This window comes from Euprymna scolopes, chromosome 22 (assembly GCF_053919585.1).
Source record: "Euprymna scolopes isolate OS-2025 chromosome 22, ASM5391958v1, whole genome shotgun sequence".
In the NCBI taxonomy this organism is placed as follows: Eukaryota; Metazoa; Mollusca; class Cephalopoda; order Sepiida; family Sepiolidae; genus Euprymna; species Euprymna scolopes.
Window position 1 is genome coordinate 68,488,237 of NC_136503.1, and position 12,892 is coordinate 68,501,128.

Consider the following 12,892-nt stretch of genomic DNA (forward strand, 5'->3'; position numbering starts at 1 on the left):
TCCGCTAACTAGAACCACGTGACACACACGTATTTCCGAGTCAGCTGTCAGACACTCTTCCAGTGCAATTGATCCGTCACCGAACTTGATGTGACCGTGACATGTTTTACTAATATATCGAAACGCAGCTCACACCCCCTCTTTTCACCACGCCAATCAGATAGATAGATCGATATATAAATAGATAAAAAGATAGATAACTAGATAGATAGATATATCAATAATACACATAGATATTTGGATAAATCGAGAGACAGATAAATAACAAATTATTTCTTGCGTCCCCAACTACATAACAACAATACCTAAGCAACATTCAATTAGGGACCATCAAGTCGGCCTCTCCTAACTTCCTTTTATTCTTATTCTCTGCTAAGTTATATGCTAGTAGATTTGCCCGATTGATATCTAACACAAAGACACAGCAAAGCGTCGTAATTCTATTGCCAGTATCAAAACCGCCACCTCTTTAATTAACATGCATAGTTAGCAATGTCAAAATGCCCAATGTCCTTTGGGTAATTTTTATTCATCATACGATATTTTGGCCGATAGGAATTCTCTTAAATCGAACTGCTTTCATTATTCATTAACTCATTTCATCAACACATATGCCGTGCCTCAGGCATTCCATTACATAGTAGAGTAAATTGAAAATGCGTAGAAACAGATCTGATTAAAAAAAAAAAAACGCAAGTGAACGTTGAGTTAACAAATCCATCGCATAAACACTTGCCTTCTTATAAGTAGTTATATAATTGCAGTTTTATAAGCTCTACCGACGCATTTATTTTAATGGTAAGAGTGCTCGATAATGGGCCGATCCTTGGTTGAGTCATACGAAAGACTTAAAAAATAGTACTCGGTAACCTCTTCTAAACGGTCAGCGTTTTAAAGAGAGGATCAAGAGGTAGGTAGAGTAATTCTGGGAATGAAGTGGCGTCCTACCTACACCTTGGTGTAGCAACCAATTAAAAGGGGCCCTCCGGGTCGCCCTTGACTATAGTCGACCGGTTAATATCTATATACTTTTGTCCTATCTATTATATAACTGGACCAATTGGGTCGCCCATTGGGTTCGGTTAAAACTGTTTAAATCCGAGAAAATGTGTGTTTGGAAAGCGAGACAAATATATAAAAATTAAGATAACTTTCGTTTTCTCTTGATCTCTATTCTTTATTCTTCCTCAAATATCAGTTTAATAATCTCTCTCTCTCTATATATATATATATATATATATATATATATATCAAAATGAACGTGTCTGTGTGTCTGTCTGTCTGTGTACATTTCCCTACGCGATAACTCTCTCAATTTTAAGTCTACAGACTCGAAATTTGATATACCGGGTCCTGAGATTTCGGAAAATCGATGTGATCGATTTTCGGCCAGATATTTCGCTGCTAAGGAGTCAAAGTTCAACAATTTGACCTTTGAGAACTCTACGAAACTCCTCTGGCAATTTTTGGTCTACACACTCGAAATTGTAGATATAGGTTCTTTGGACATGGATCTAACTTAATAACTTAATTTGAGCCCAAAACAATAAATGTTAAGGGGTCATAATAGGGGTCAAAGTTTTAAAAAATTGACACTTTTTTTGTTTTGTTTTTGCTCCGTATACACCTCCAAACACCCGGGCAACACTGGGCTGAAATGCTAGCATTAGTATAAATGGGCATAGAATATTATTATAATAAAGTATTCCACCGTTTTTATCGTGTTCTTTTCTGTCACGGTTTATTGTTAATCGTAATATATGGAGTTAAGATTTCGACAGAGAAAGATACAGTTAAAATACTAGAGAGAGAGAGAGAGAGAGAAAGAAAGAGAGAGAGGAGGGGGAGAAAGAGGGAGACAGACAGGCAGACAAACAGAGAGACAAACGTACGGGAGCGACTGATTGACGACATATGTTATAATAAGGGTCTAACACCATAGATTACGAGAGGGTGAAAATGATAGGCGGATAGATAGTTAAGAAACGGATCAGTTGATAAATTATGTGCAAATTGTGCTTATTAAAAGAATTACAATCGAAGTTTTATGTTTATTAGAACTTAATTCCGAAACGGACAAACACTTTAGAAATGGCTTTTGTGATTGGAATATATATACACTTGTGCCCGATATTATTCATACCCCCCTTGAAAATTGAGTTTATTAGGTGTAACTTTTGTAAGAATTTATTATTTACGTCCATATTGATACATATTCTTAATAAACCTCTTCTGATCATTTTCGTCATTTTAAAATCTCGGGATACTTGTAATAAAAGAAATATACAGCTATTTATAAAATCTGCAATGTTCAAAAATAATCATACCCCCTTATTTTTTCAGTATTAATCGAGTTTCTGACTGTTTGTTTTCTGTTTGATTCTTATTTTGAATGCTTTTATACAACCTTTGATTAATTTCATTTCGTTTTTTGCATTTTTCAGAAATTAAAATGATATCAACTGAAAACCAATAAAAGAATAAAAATTATTAGAATGAGGAAGAAAAAAGAGCTTAGTAATGATCTTAGGACTAAAATTGTGAATTCACATAAGGATGGTTTAGGTTACAAGTCAATTTCCAAGAAATTTGAGGTCCCTACAGCAACAGTACAGAGCATCATCAAAAAATTCCAGAGCCACCACACAACAAACAACTTGATTGGTAGAGGAAGGAAAAGGAAACTGTCTGCTAGAGCCACCAGGAATATTGTAAGAAGTGTTAATGCAAATCCAACCACCACTAATAAGGACATTTTAGAAAATCTGGAGTCTTCTGGCATAAAAATATCAAGGCAAACATTGCCAAGGACTCTGCATGAAAATGGTCTGAAAGGAAGAAGACCAAGAAGGACTCCATTGCACACCGGAAAACACCTTGCAGCACGTCTAAAGTTTGCTAGGACCCATGTGAATTCTCCAGAGTCCGTTTTCTCAAGTATTTTGTGGACTGACGAAACAAAAATTGAATTGTTTGGCCATATGGATGCTTCTTACGTTTGAAGGAAGAAAGGAGAAGCTTACAACCCAAAGAACACCATACCCACGGTGAAACATGGTGGTGGTAGCCTAATGTTTTGGGGCTCCTTTTCGGCTAGTGGTCCAGGTAGTTTGGTCAAGATAGATGGAACCATGAAGAAGGGGCAATATTTGGAGATACTCCAGAAAAACATTAGACAGGATGCGGAGAAGCTCCATTTAGGACCAAACTGGGTCCTTCAACAGGATAATGATCCAAAACATACTGCCAAAATAGTCAAGAAATGGTTTGAGGATAATCAAATTAATGTTTTGGAATGGCCTAGCCAGAGTCCCGACCTGAACCCTATCGAAAACCTCTGGCACATATTGAAAACTGAGGTTAAAAAGCGGAAACCTAGAAATTTGAGGGATTTGGAGAACTACTGCATTGAAGAATGGTCAAAAATCAGTGTTGATACTTGTAAAAACCTTGTTGATAAATATCCCAAACGGTTACAGGCAGTTATTAAGAATAAAGGGCATGCTATTGACTATTAGTAAGAGAGGTATGAATAATTTTGAACTAGTGCCATTATTGTTTTTCTTTGTATAATGTTTCAAACTTGCATAATTTATTTATTTGTTGAGTTTAAATTAAATGCTTATGCTTGATTTATTGTTTGAAATCCCTTTAATATTGTCTACCTTCTGGTTTGAGCAATATTCTTATAGAAATCTCAAAGATCCGAGGGGTATGAATAATATCGGGCACAAGTGTATATATATATATATATATATATATATATATATATATATTTATATGTGTGTGCGTGTGTGCGTGTGTGTGTAAAAATGTCTGTGTGTATGTGTGTGTCCGTCTGTCTGTCTGTCTGTGTACAGTTCCCTACTAAATAACTCTGTCAGTTTTCGGTCTACAGACTCAAGTTTTGAGAAAAGATATATTGAGATTAAGGAACATCTTTTTAATCGGTTTTCGGCCAGAAATTTGGTTGTTAAATCGTCAAAGTTCAACGATTTGACCTATGAAAACTCTACCAAGCTTCCCGCCAATTTTGGGTCTAAACACTTGAAGTTTTAGATGTAGGTTACTTAGACACGGATCTAACTTACTTATTTGTTTTGATCACAAAATAATAAATGTTAAGAGGTTTTAATTGGGGTCAAAGTTTAAAATAATTGACCTCTGCGGTCTCTACCAATTTACTCGGCCCATTTTTGGTCTAAATATTCGAATTTTAATAAAAAGTGTATTCAGACATATCACAAGCTTTTTACTCATTTTTTTTCTGAAAACTTGGCTTCCAAGTGGTCAAAATTCAAAAGATTTTACCTTTGCGGTCTCTAGCAAAGTATTCAGCCAATTTTAGGTCTAAACATTTGAAATTTTACATAAAGGGTATTCAGATATGCACCAAGCTTTTTAATCAGTTTTTGGGCGAAATTTTGGCTGGCAAGAGGTCAAAGTTGAAAGAGTTGACCTTTCCGGACTCTACTAAACTCCTCCACCAATTTTGGGCCTAAACACTTGAAATTTTAGATGTAGGTTACTTGGACATGAGTCCAACATTTCAATTTAATTTGGGCCCAAAACAATAAATAAAATTTTACGGCTGCGGTCTCTACCAACTTTTCCCTTTGGTAGTTAAGCATTACCGTACATATTCACACTTTTTAATATATACATATGCACATAAATGTATGAACAGTACATAGGGCCCGAGCAAAGCCGGGCGGAACTGCTAGTATATATATATATATATATATATATATATATATATATATAAACGTTGATTAACTTAGCTTTAATATAATATTCAAGTGTTGCCTCAACTTACCATGATGTTATTTTTTTTTAAAATCAAATGAAGATTCATTGCGACACATCTTCTTTTATAATATAAATCTCGCCTGTCTGTTTAAATGTATGTATGAATGTATATATGTATATTTGTATATATTTGTATATGTTTATAGATATGTATGTGAATATCTGTGTGTATGCGTATGCATGTGTATATTTGTATGTATGTGTGTAGGCATATATATGTATGTATACCAATGATCGCCTTCAGTGTCATATCATCTTTAAGGTGTGAATTCACTAGCAGGACTAAAAAGTCATTTTCGGGCACGTGGACAATTAGTGACTGAGGGAGTGACACTTGTCTAATAAGACGTGGCAATCATCATGTATGTATGTCTCGCAAAAACTTTCGAAAGAGGCGACGAATTTTTATCAGGTCGGGATCGTTTAGAATCTCGACCCTTCAGGCGTCTAATATCGAAAAATTGGCCAAAAGTTCCTTCAACCTCAACTGGGCACTTTTCTGCAGGGAGGAGCCGCTTTTTACGCCGATATTTTCGAAAGTCATCGCCACTTTTCGATTGTCTAACCTTAATTTAAATTTACGTCACTTACGGTTTGGCGATGGCCGCAACAGCTTATACGCCCTGTTTTTTTCCACGTTCTTTTCGTCCTTCGCGGCACGGGCTCGAGTATGGTTGCCTATTATCACTTTTTTTTGCGTTCGCAATTTACCTTTTTTATTTTTTCTCAACCAACACCCTTACACACACCTCCACTTTCTTTTCTGCATTCGCGTCACTGGTTCGAGCCTTCCTGCCTACTACAATTTTTTTTTCTCAAAATACACCTACAAACATCTGGGCAATAACGAGCTCCCAAGCTAGTCTATAATATACATCTCACCTGCCTGTTTAAATGTATGTATGTATGTATTAATTTATGAACGTATGTATGTATGTACGTACGTACGTAGTATGTATGTACGCCTCCAAAAACTTTCGACAAAGGCTACAGGTTTTCAGGAAATCGGTATCATTTTGAAGCCCGACCCTTCGGACAACATATATCGAAAAATCCCAAAACATTAATTTCTTCACCCTCAACTGGGCACTTTTCTACAAGAAAAAGGGTCGATTCTTTCGCCGATATTTTCGAAATTCATCGCGTCTTTTCGATTTTCTAGCCTTAATTAAAACTAACGCCACTTTCGGTTTTGCGAGGGCGCAACAGCTAACGTGTTATGTGTTTTTTTTCACTTTATTTTTCTAATTCGCGATACGGGTTCGAGCATGCCTGCCTCCTACCACTTGTTTGCGCTCGCAATTTTCCATTATTTTATTTTTTTGTTGTTGTTTTGTTCAACCAACGCTCTTACACACACCTCCACTTTCTTTTCCGCCTTTGCTTCACGGGTTCGACCCTGCCTTTCTACTAGAATTTTTTTCTTTTTTGCTCAAAACACATTTCCAAACACCCGGGTAACGCCGGGCACCCAGACTAATTTGTTTCTAAAGGTAAAACGAGTTTCGACTTCACGTTAACAAGTTTCAACACTGAAGGCATATTATTAGCGAAGAAGAAATTTTTATCTAAATTAAGAAATTTTCATCTAAACTAAGAAATTTTTATCTAAATTAAGAAATTTTCTTCTAAACTAAGAATTTTTTATCTAAACTAAGAAATTTTTATCTAAATTAAGAAATTTTCATCTAAATTAAGAAATTTTTATCTAAACTAAGAAATTTTTATCTAAATTAAGACATTTTCATCTAAACTAAGAAATTTTTATCTAAACTAAGACATTTTTATCTAAATTAAGACATTTTTATCTAAACTAATAATTTTTATCTAAACTAAGAACTTTTTATCTAAACTAAGAAATGTTTATCTAAACTAAGATATTTTTATCTAAACTAAGACATTTTTATCTGAACTAAGAAGGTTTTATCTAAACTAAGAAATTTTCATCTAAACTAAGAAATTTTCATCTAAACTAAGAAATTTTCATCTACACTAAGACATGTACATCTAAACTAATTTTTTTTTAATCTAAACTAAGGCATTTTATCTAAACTAAGATATTTTTATCTGAACTAAGAAGTTTTTATCTAAACTAAGACATTTTCATCTAAACTAAGAAATTTTCATCTACACTAAGACATGTACATCTAAACTAAAATTTTTTTTATCTAAATTAAACACTGACATATTTCGTCTTGACGAGTAACACAAGTACATTTCTCCAATCACTATTTCCGGAATGCATCTCATTATTCGCATATTATGCACATCCAGGTAAACGCCATCTATGCTAGAGAGAATTCTATTCACATTAGAAGAGAGAGCAATCATGAAATAAAAAAATACTAAACTTCGAGAGAACAAAACAAAAACTTCAAACCATCATCAGAGTGGCTGCAAGTGAATAAACAGTGTGTCAATTTCGAGACATTTGATTGGCTACCTAAACCACGTGATATAAGATGGATTTAAAAAGTTGTATATTAAATTCGAAATAGCCAAATAACAATTATTATTTTGAACTAAAACTCCTTTCTTGAGTGTTATTTTTACAACGTTTCAGCCGATACAACCTTCAACAATCTTCAAGTGTCTCTTTTCGTACGTGGGAATTTTACTATCGACCTCGGGAATCTACAAAGAATTTTGAACTGGACATTTTTTTTTACTACACTTGGGTTGATATGTTTTCGTTCCGTCAGCCATAACAGGGTAGAAGTTTTAAGTAATTCACAGTTGAATTCGGAGTATCACCCGCACTGACGATTTACTCTTCAACCTTAGAAGAAATGTCAGTTATAAATAGATTTACGAAGTACTATATCCGTTACGGCCAGGCTCGTTAAGAAGGGCGGTGGTTACATCGTCCGAAATAATGCTTAAGATATGAACAGTAGTCCGAATAATTCAGAAAATACAAATTATCAATACTCGTTCAAAAATAGAAATATAATAAAAATACTATGTAGAATATTTCTACAAAATTTATAATTGTCGTATTTTTTTATCAATCGCTATTCATATTTAGATCTTTAAAAAATAGAGTAGACTTGAATATCTGAGATCGGAAATGAAGCTATTTAACTAATGATTTGTTTCTATAACTGAATATATTTAAAAAGAACGTATTAGCATAACTGACACTATTCAACAAAAAACGTGCTTGTATGACTGAGGCGAATAGGCGAATATGAATTTGTATAGCTAAAGTTTTCAACAAATATTAATTTGTATAACTTAAGCTATTGGACAAAACTATATTTGTATAACTAAAGCAATAGACCAAAAACTATTCGTTAAATAAAAGATATTTAAGAAAATCTATTTGTATCACAATACACAAATGCGAGCATGAAAAGTAATATGGTTAAGCTTAAACATAGAAAAGTAAAGGACTAGTTTTTCACACTGGAAAAGAAAAAGAACAAGATATTCTAGTAAGAAATATAATAAATTTATGACATAAAATATTGCAGCATTAAGAAATGATTATATAATGTTATAAATTAAATTTTTAAAAAATTCTTAATGCTTCAATATTTCAAGTTATAAATTTATTATATTTTTTACTAGATTATCTTGTTCTTTTCTTTTCCAGTTTTAACGGCTAATCCTTTACTTTTCCGTGTTTAAGCTTAACCATATTAATTTTCATGCAAACATTTTCCTAGTGTAACCCATGATTTTGTCAGCCTTCCAATAAATTCACTTGTTCTTTGTTTAATTTCAATCGTATTTGTCTTGCCTCCATAAACATAACATAAGCATATGTAATAACAATGTACGGCACTCGTCTGCTTTCAATAAAATACCCCTAATTATCTTTCTTTCATTCTTTCATTCTGTCTGTTACACTTGTAACTTCTCTTTTCGCGACAGAAGTTAATTAGTAGAAAAACTAATCGCTGAAGCGACGTGGTTACTATGGAAACCAGCCATAAAAAAACATCACTTACCTCCTTACGTTATTTTTTACAATTTTTAACAGCACCAAATTCATCATAACTTTTGTTTTAATGAACAAATATTGAATTTTTTCCACAATATAGCCGAGGATGTATCTATAAACTGTAATAATGTTTTGAAATATTGTCAAAAAATGAGTGAGTGATGAGGCTTTAAAGCAGTTCTAAATGTGGAAAACTGCCACTAAACCATATATTAAGCACTAACTGAATGATAAATATAAAATATTCATGAAAAATCTATTTGTATAACTGAAGCTATTTAAAAAATATAAGTTAATATAATTAAACTATTTAACAAAAAGATATTTGTAAAAATTAAGCTATTTAAAAATATGAATTTACATAACTAAATTTATTTAACAAAATATATTCGTATAACTGAAGCTATTTAAGGAAAAACGTATCTACATCTGGCATCAATTGAAATGGATGGTGCTTGTCTTGGGCAGGCCCCATGTTTTGACAAGCTTCTGGGATTGACCTTTACTCCTGATCTTAAATGGAAAACGTACATAAAAATATATTGCCAAGGTTGCTGGAAAAATGGTGGGATCCTTCTACCGCTCCAGTAGATATCTCATTGCTGGTGCCATTCTCTTTCTATATAAAAGCCAAGTACGTCCAAGGATGGAGTACTGTTGCCACATCTGGGCAGGAGCTGCTAGAAGCAGCTTTATTTGCCAGAGTACAAATTAGATTTCGTAGCTCAGTGGATGATGCCTTTTTCTCTTCCCTGCAATCTCTCTCCCACAGAAAGACGTTGCAAGCCTGTCTTTGTTTTATAGTTATTTCCATGGCAATTGCTCGTCTGAGCTCCAATCTCTGGTCCCCCTCGCCATTTTTTCACGAAGAACACCCATCTAGCTGAAACATCTGTCAATAATTTTCCCCACTTTATCTGTGCCTAAATCAAAACTTAGATTCCATGAACAAAGCGTTTTTCTTAGAAGTTCAGCCTGTGGAACGAAAACAAGCAAACTTCCGTTTGTTTGTTTCCAACCTGACTGACACTTGGATGTCTTCAAGTCAAACATAAATCAGTTTCTGATAAACCGTCCCCTTAATAATTCAATTTATCAAATCTCCATTACTAACGATTACTACGATATTATACCATTGATTACTGTACACGCAATAGCCCTAATCCCCGAGTGGCCTCTGGGCCTAGATAAGTGGTGACTACCATGTACACAAAAATGCCTTTTAAAAAATAGCCATGTCAAAAGGATGAATTTGTATGACAGAAGCAATTCAATATAAAAGTATTCGTATGACAAGAACAATTTAACAAAAACTTTACATGTATAATGAAAGATATTTAACAAAAAAATATTTGTATAACAGGAGTAATCTAACACAAAATTATTTGTATGACAAGAGCAATTTAACAAAAGATTATTTGTGGAACAAGAACAATTTCACAACAAATTATCTGTAGAACAATAGCAATTCCAAAAACGTAATTGTAGAACAAGAGCAACTTTACAAAAGATTATTTGTAGAACAAGAGCTATTTAAAAAAAAATTATTTGTATAACAAGAACAATTTAACAAAAAGTTATTTGTAGAAAAATAGCAATTTAACAAAAAAATTTTTGTAGATCAAGAGCAATTAAACCAAAAAATATTTGTCCAACAGGAGCAATTTAACAAAAAATTATTTATAGAACACGAGAAATTTAACAAAAATTATTGATAGAACAAGAGCAATTTAACAAAAAATTATTTGTAGAACAGGAGTAATCTAACACAAAATTATGTGTATAACCAGAGTAATTTAACAAAATATTATTTGTAGAACAAGAGCAATTAAACAAAACATATTTGTACAACAAGAGAAATTTAGAAAAAAAATATTGGTAGAACAATAGAAATTAAACAAAAAGTTATTTGTAGATCAATAGCAATTTAACAAAAAGTAATTTACATGACAAGAGTAGTTTAACAAAAGATTATTTGTAGAACAAGAGCAATTAAACAGAAAAATATTTGTATAACACGAGCAATTTAAAAAAATAATTTGGAGAACTAGAGCAATTACACAACAACTTATTTGGATAATAAGAGCAATTTAACAAAAAAATATTCGTATAACAAGACAAAGTTAACAAAAAATTATTCATAGAAAAAGAGCAATTAAACAAAAATTTATTTGTAGCAATTTAATAAAAAATATTTGTAGAACAAGAACAATTTAAGAAAAAGGTATTTGTAGACAAAAGCTATTTAACGAAAAATATTTGTTGGACAAGAGCAATTTAACAAAAACTTGTTTATGGAGCAAGTACTATTACAAAAAAAAATATTTGTGTAAGAAGAGCAATTTAACAAAAAATTATTTGTATATAAAGAAAAATTTAACAAAAATTATTTGTAGAACGAGAGAAATTTAACTAAAAATTCTTTGTAGAACAAACGTAATACAAAAAATTCTTTGTAGAACAAACGTAATTAACAAAAATTACTTGTAGAACAGGAGTAATCTAACACAAAATTATTTGTATGACAAGAGCAATTTAACAAAAAATTATTTGTAGATCAATAGCAATTTAATAAAAAAATATTTTTTGAACAAAAGGGATTTAACAAAAATTAATTGTAGGACCAGAGAAATTAAACAAAAAATTATTTGTAGAGCAGGAGGAATCTAACAAACAATTCTTTGTAGAACAAGAACAACTAAACAGAAATTATTTGTGTAACAAGAGCAATTTAACAAAAAATTATTTGTAGTACAAGAGCAAGTTAAGAAAAAATATTTGTAGAACAAGAGCTATTTAAAAAATATTTGTGAAACAAGAGCTATTTAAAAAGTATTTGTTAAACAAGAACTATTTAAAAAAACTTGTTAAACAAGAGCTTTTTAAAAAATATTTGTTAAACAAGAGCTTTTAAAAAATATTTGTTAAACAAGAGCTTTTAAAAAATTATTTGTTAAACAAGAGCTATTTAAAAAATATTTGTTAAACAAGAGCTATTTAACAAATATTTGTTAAACAAGAGCTATTTAAAAATATTTGTTAAAGAAGAGCTTTTTAAAAAATATTTGTTAAACAAGAGCTTTTTAAAAAATATTTTTTAAGCAAGAGCAATTTAACAAAAAATAATTGGTAGAACAAATACTATTTAACAAAAAAAAATTTGTTAAACAAGAGCTTTTTAAAAAATAGTTGTTAAACAAGAGCAATTTAACAAAAAATAATTGGTAGAACAAGTACTATTTAACAAAAAAAATTTGTAGAACAAGAGCAATTCAAGAAAAAAATAATTGTATATAAAGAAAACTTTTACAAAAAATTATTTGTATAACAAGAGCAATTTAACAAAAATATTTGTAGAACGAGAGCAATTTAACAAAAAATATTTGTAGATCTAAAGTCACTTAACAAAAAATTATTTTCAGAACAAGAGCAATATAACACAAATTATTTGTAGAACAGTAGAAATTTAACGGAAAATTATTTGTAGAACAAGAGTATTTAACGAAAAATTATTTGTAAAACAAGAAAAATGTAACAAAAAGTTATTTGTAGAAAAATAGCGATTAAACCAAAAATCATTTGTAGAACTAGAGCTATTTAATAGAAAATTATTTGTAGAAAAAGAGGAATTTAACAAACAGTTATTTGTAGAAAAATAGCTATTTAACAAAAAATTATTTGTAGAACACCAGCTATTTAACAAAAAATATTTGTTGAACAAGAGTAATTTAACGAAAAATTTTTTGTATAAATAAATCAATTTAACATAAAATTATTTTTAGAACAAGAGCAAATTAGCAAAAAAATTATTTGTAGAACAAGAGCAAATTAACAAAAAAATATTTTTATAACAAGAGTAATTTAACAAAAAAATATTTGTATAACAAGAGCAGTTTAACAAAAAAATATTTTTATAACAAGAGTAATTTAACAAAAAAATATTTGTATAACAAGAGCAATTTAACAAAAAAATATTTGTAGAACAAGAGCAATTTAACAAATAATTATTTGTTGAACAAGAGAAATTTTACAAAAATTAATTGTTTAACCAGAGAACTTTAACACAACATTATTTGTTGAACAGGAGCAATCTAATTAACAATTCTTTGTAGAAAAAGAACAACTTAACAAAAA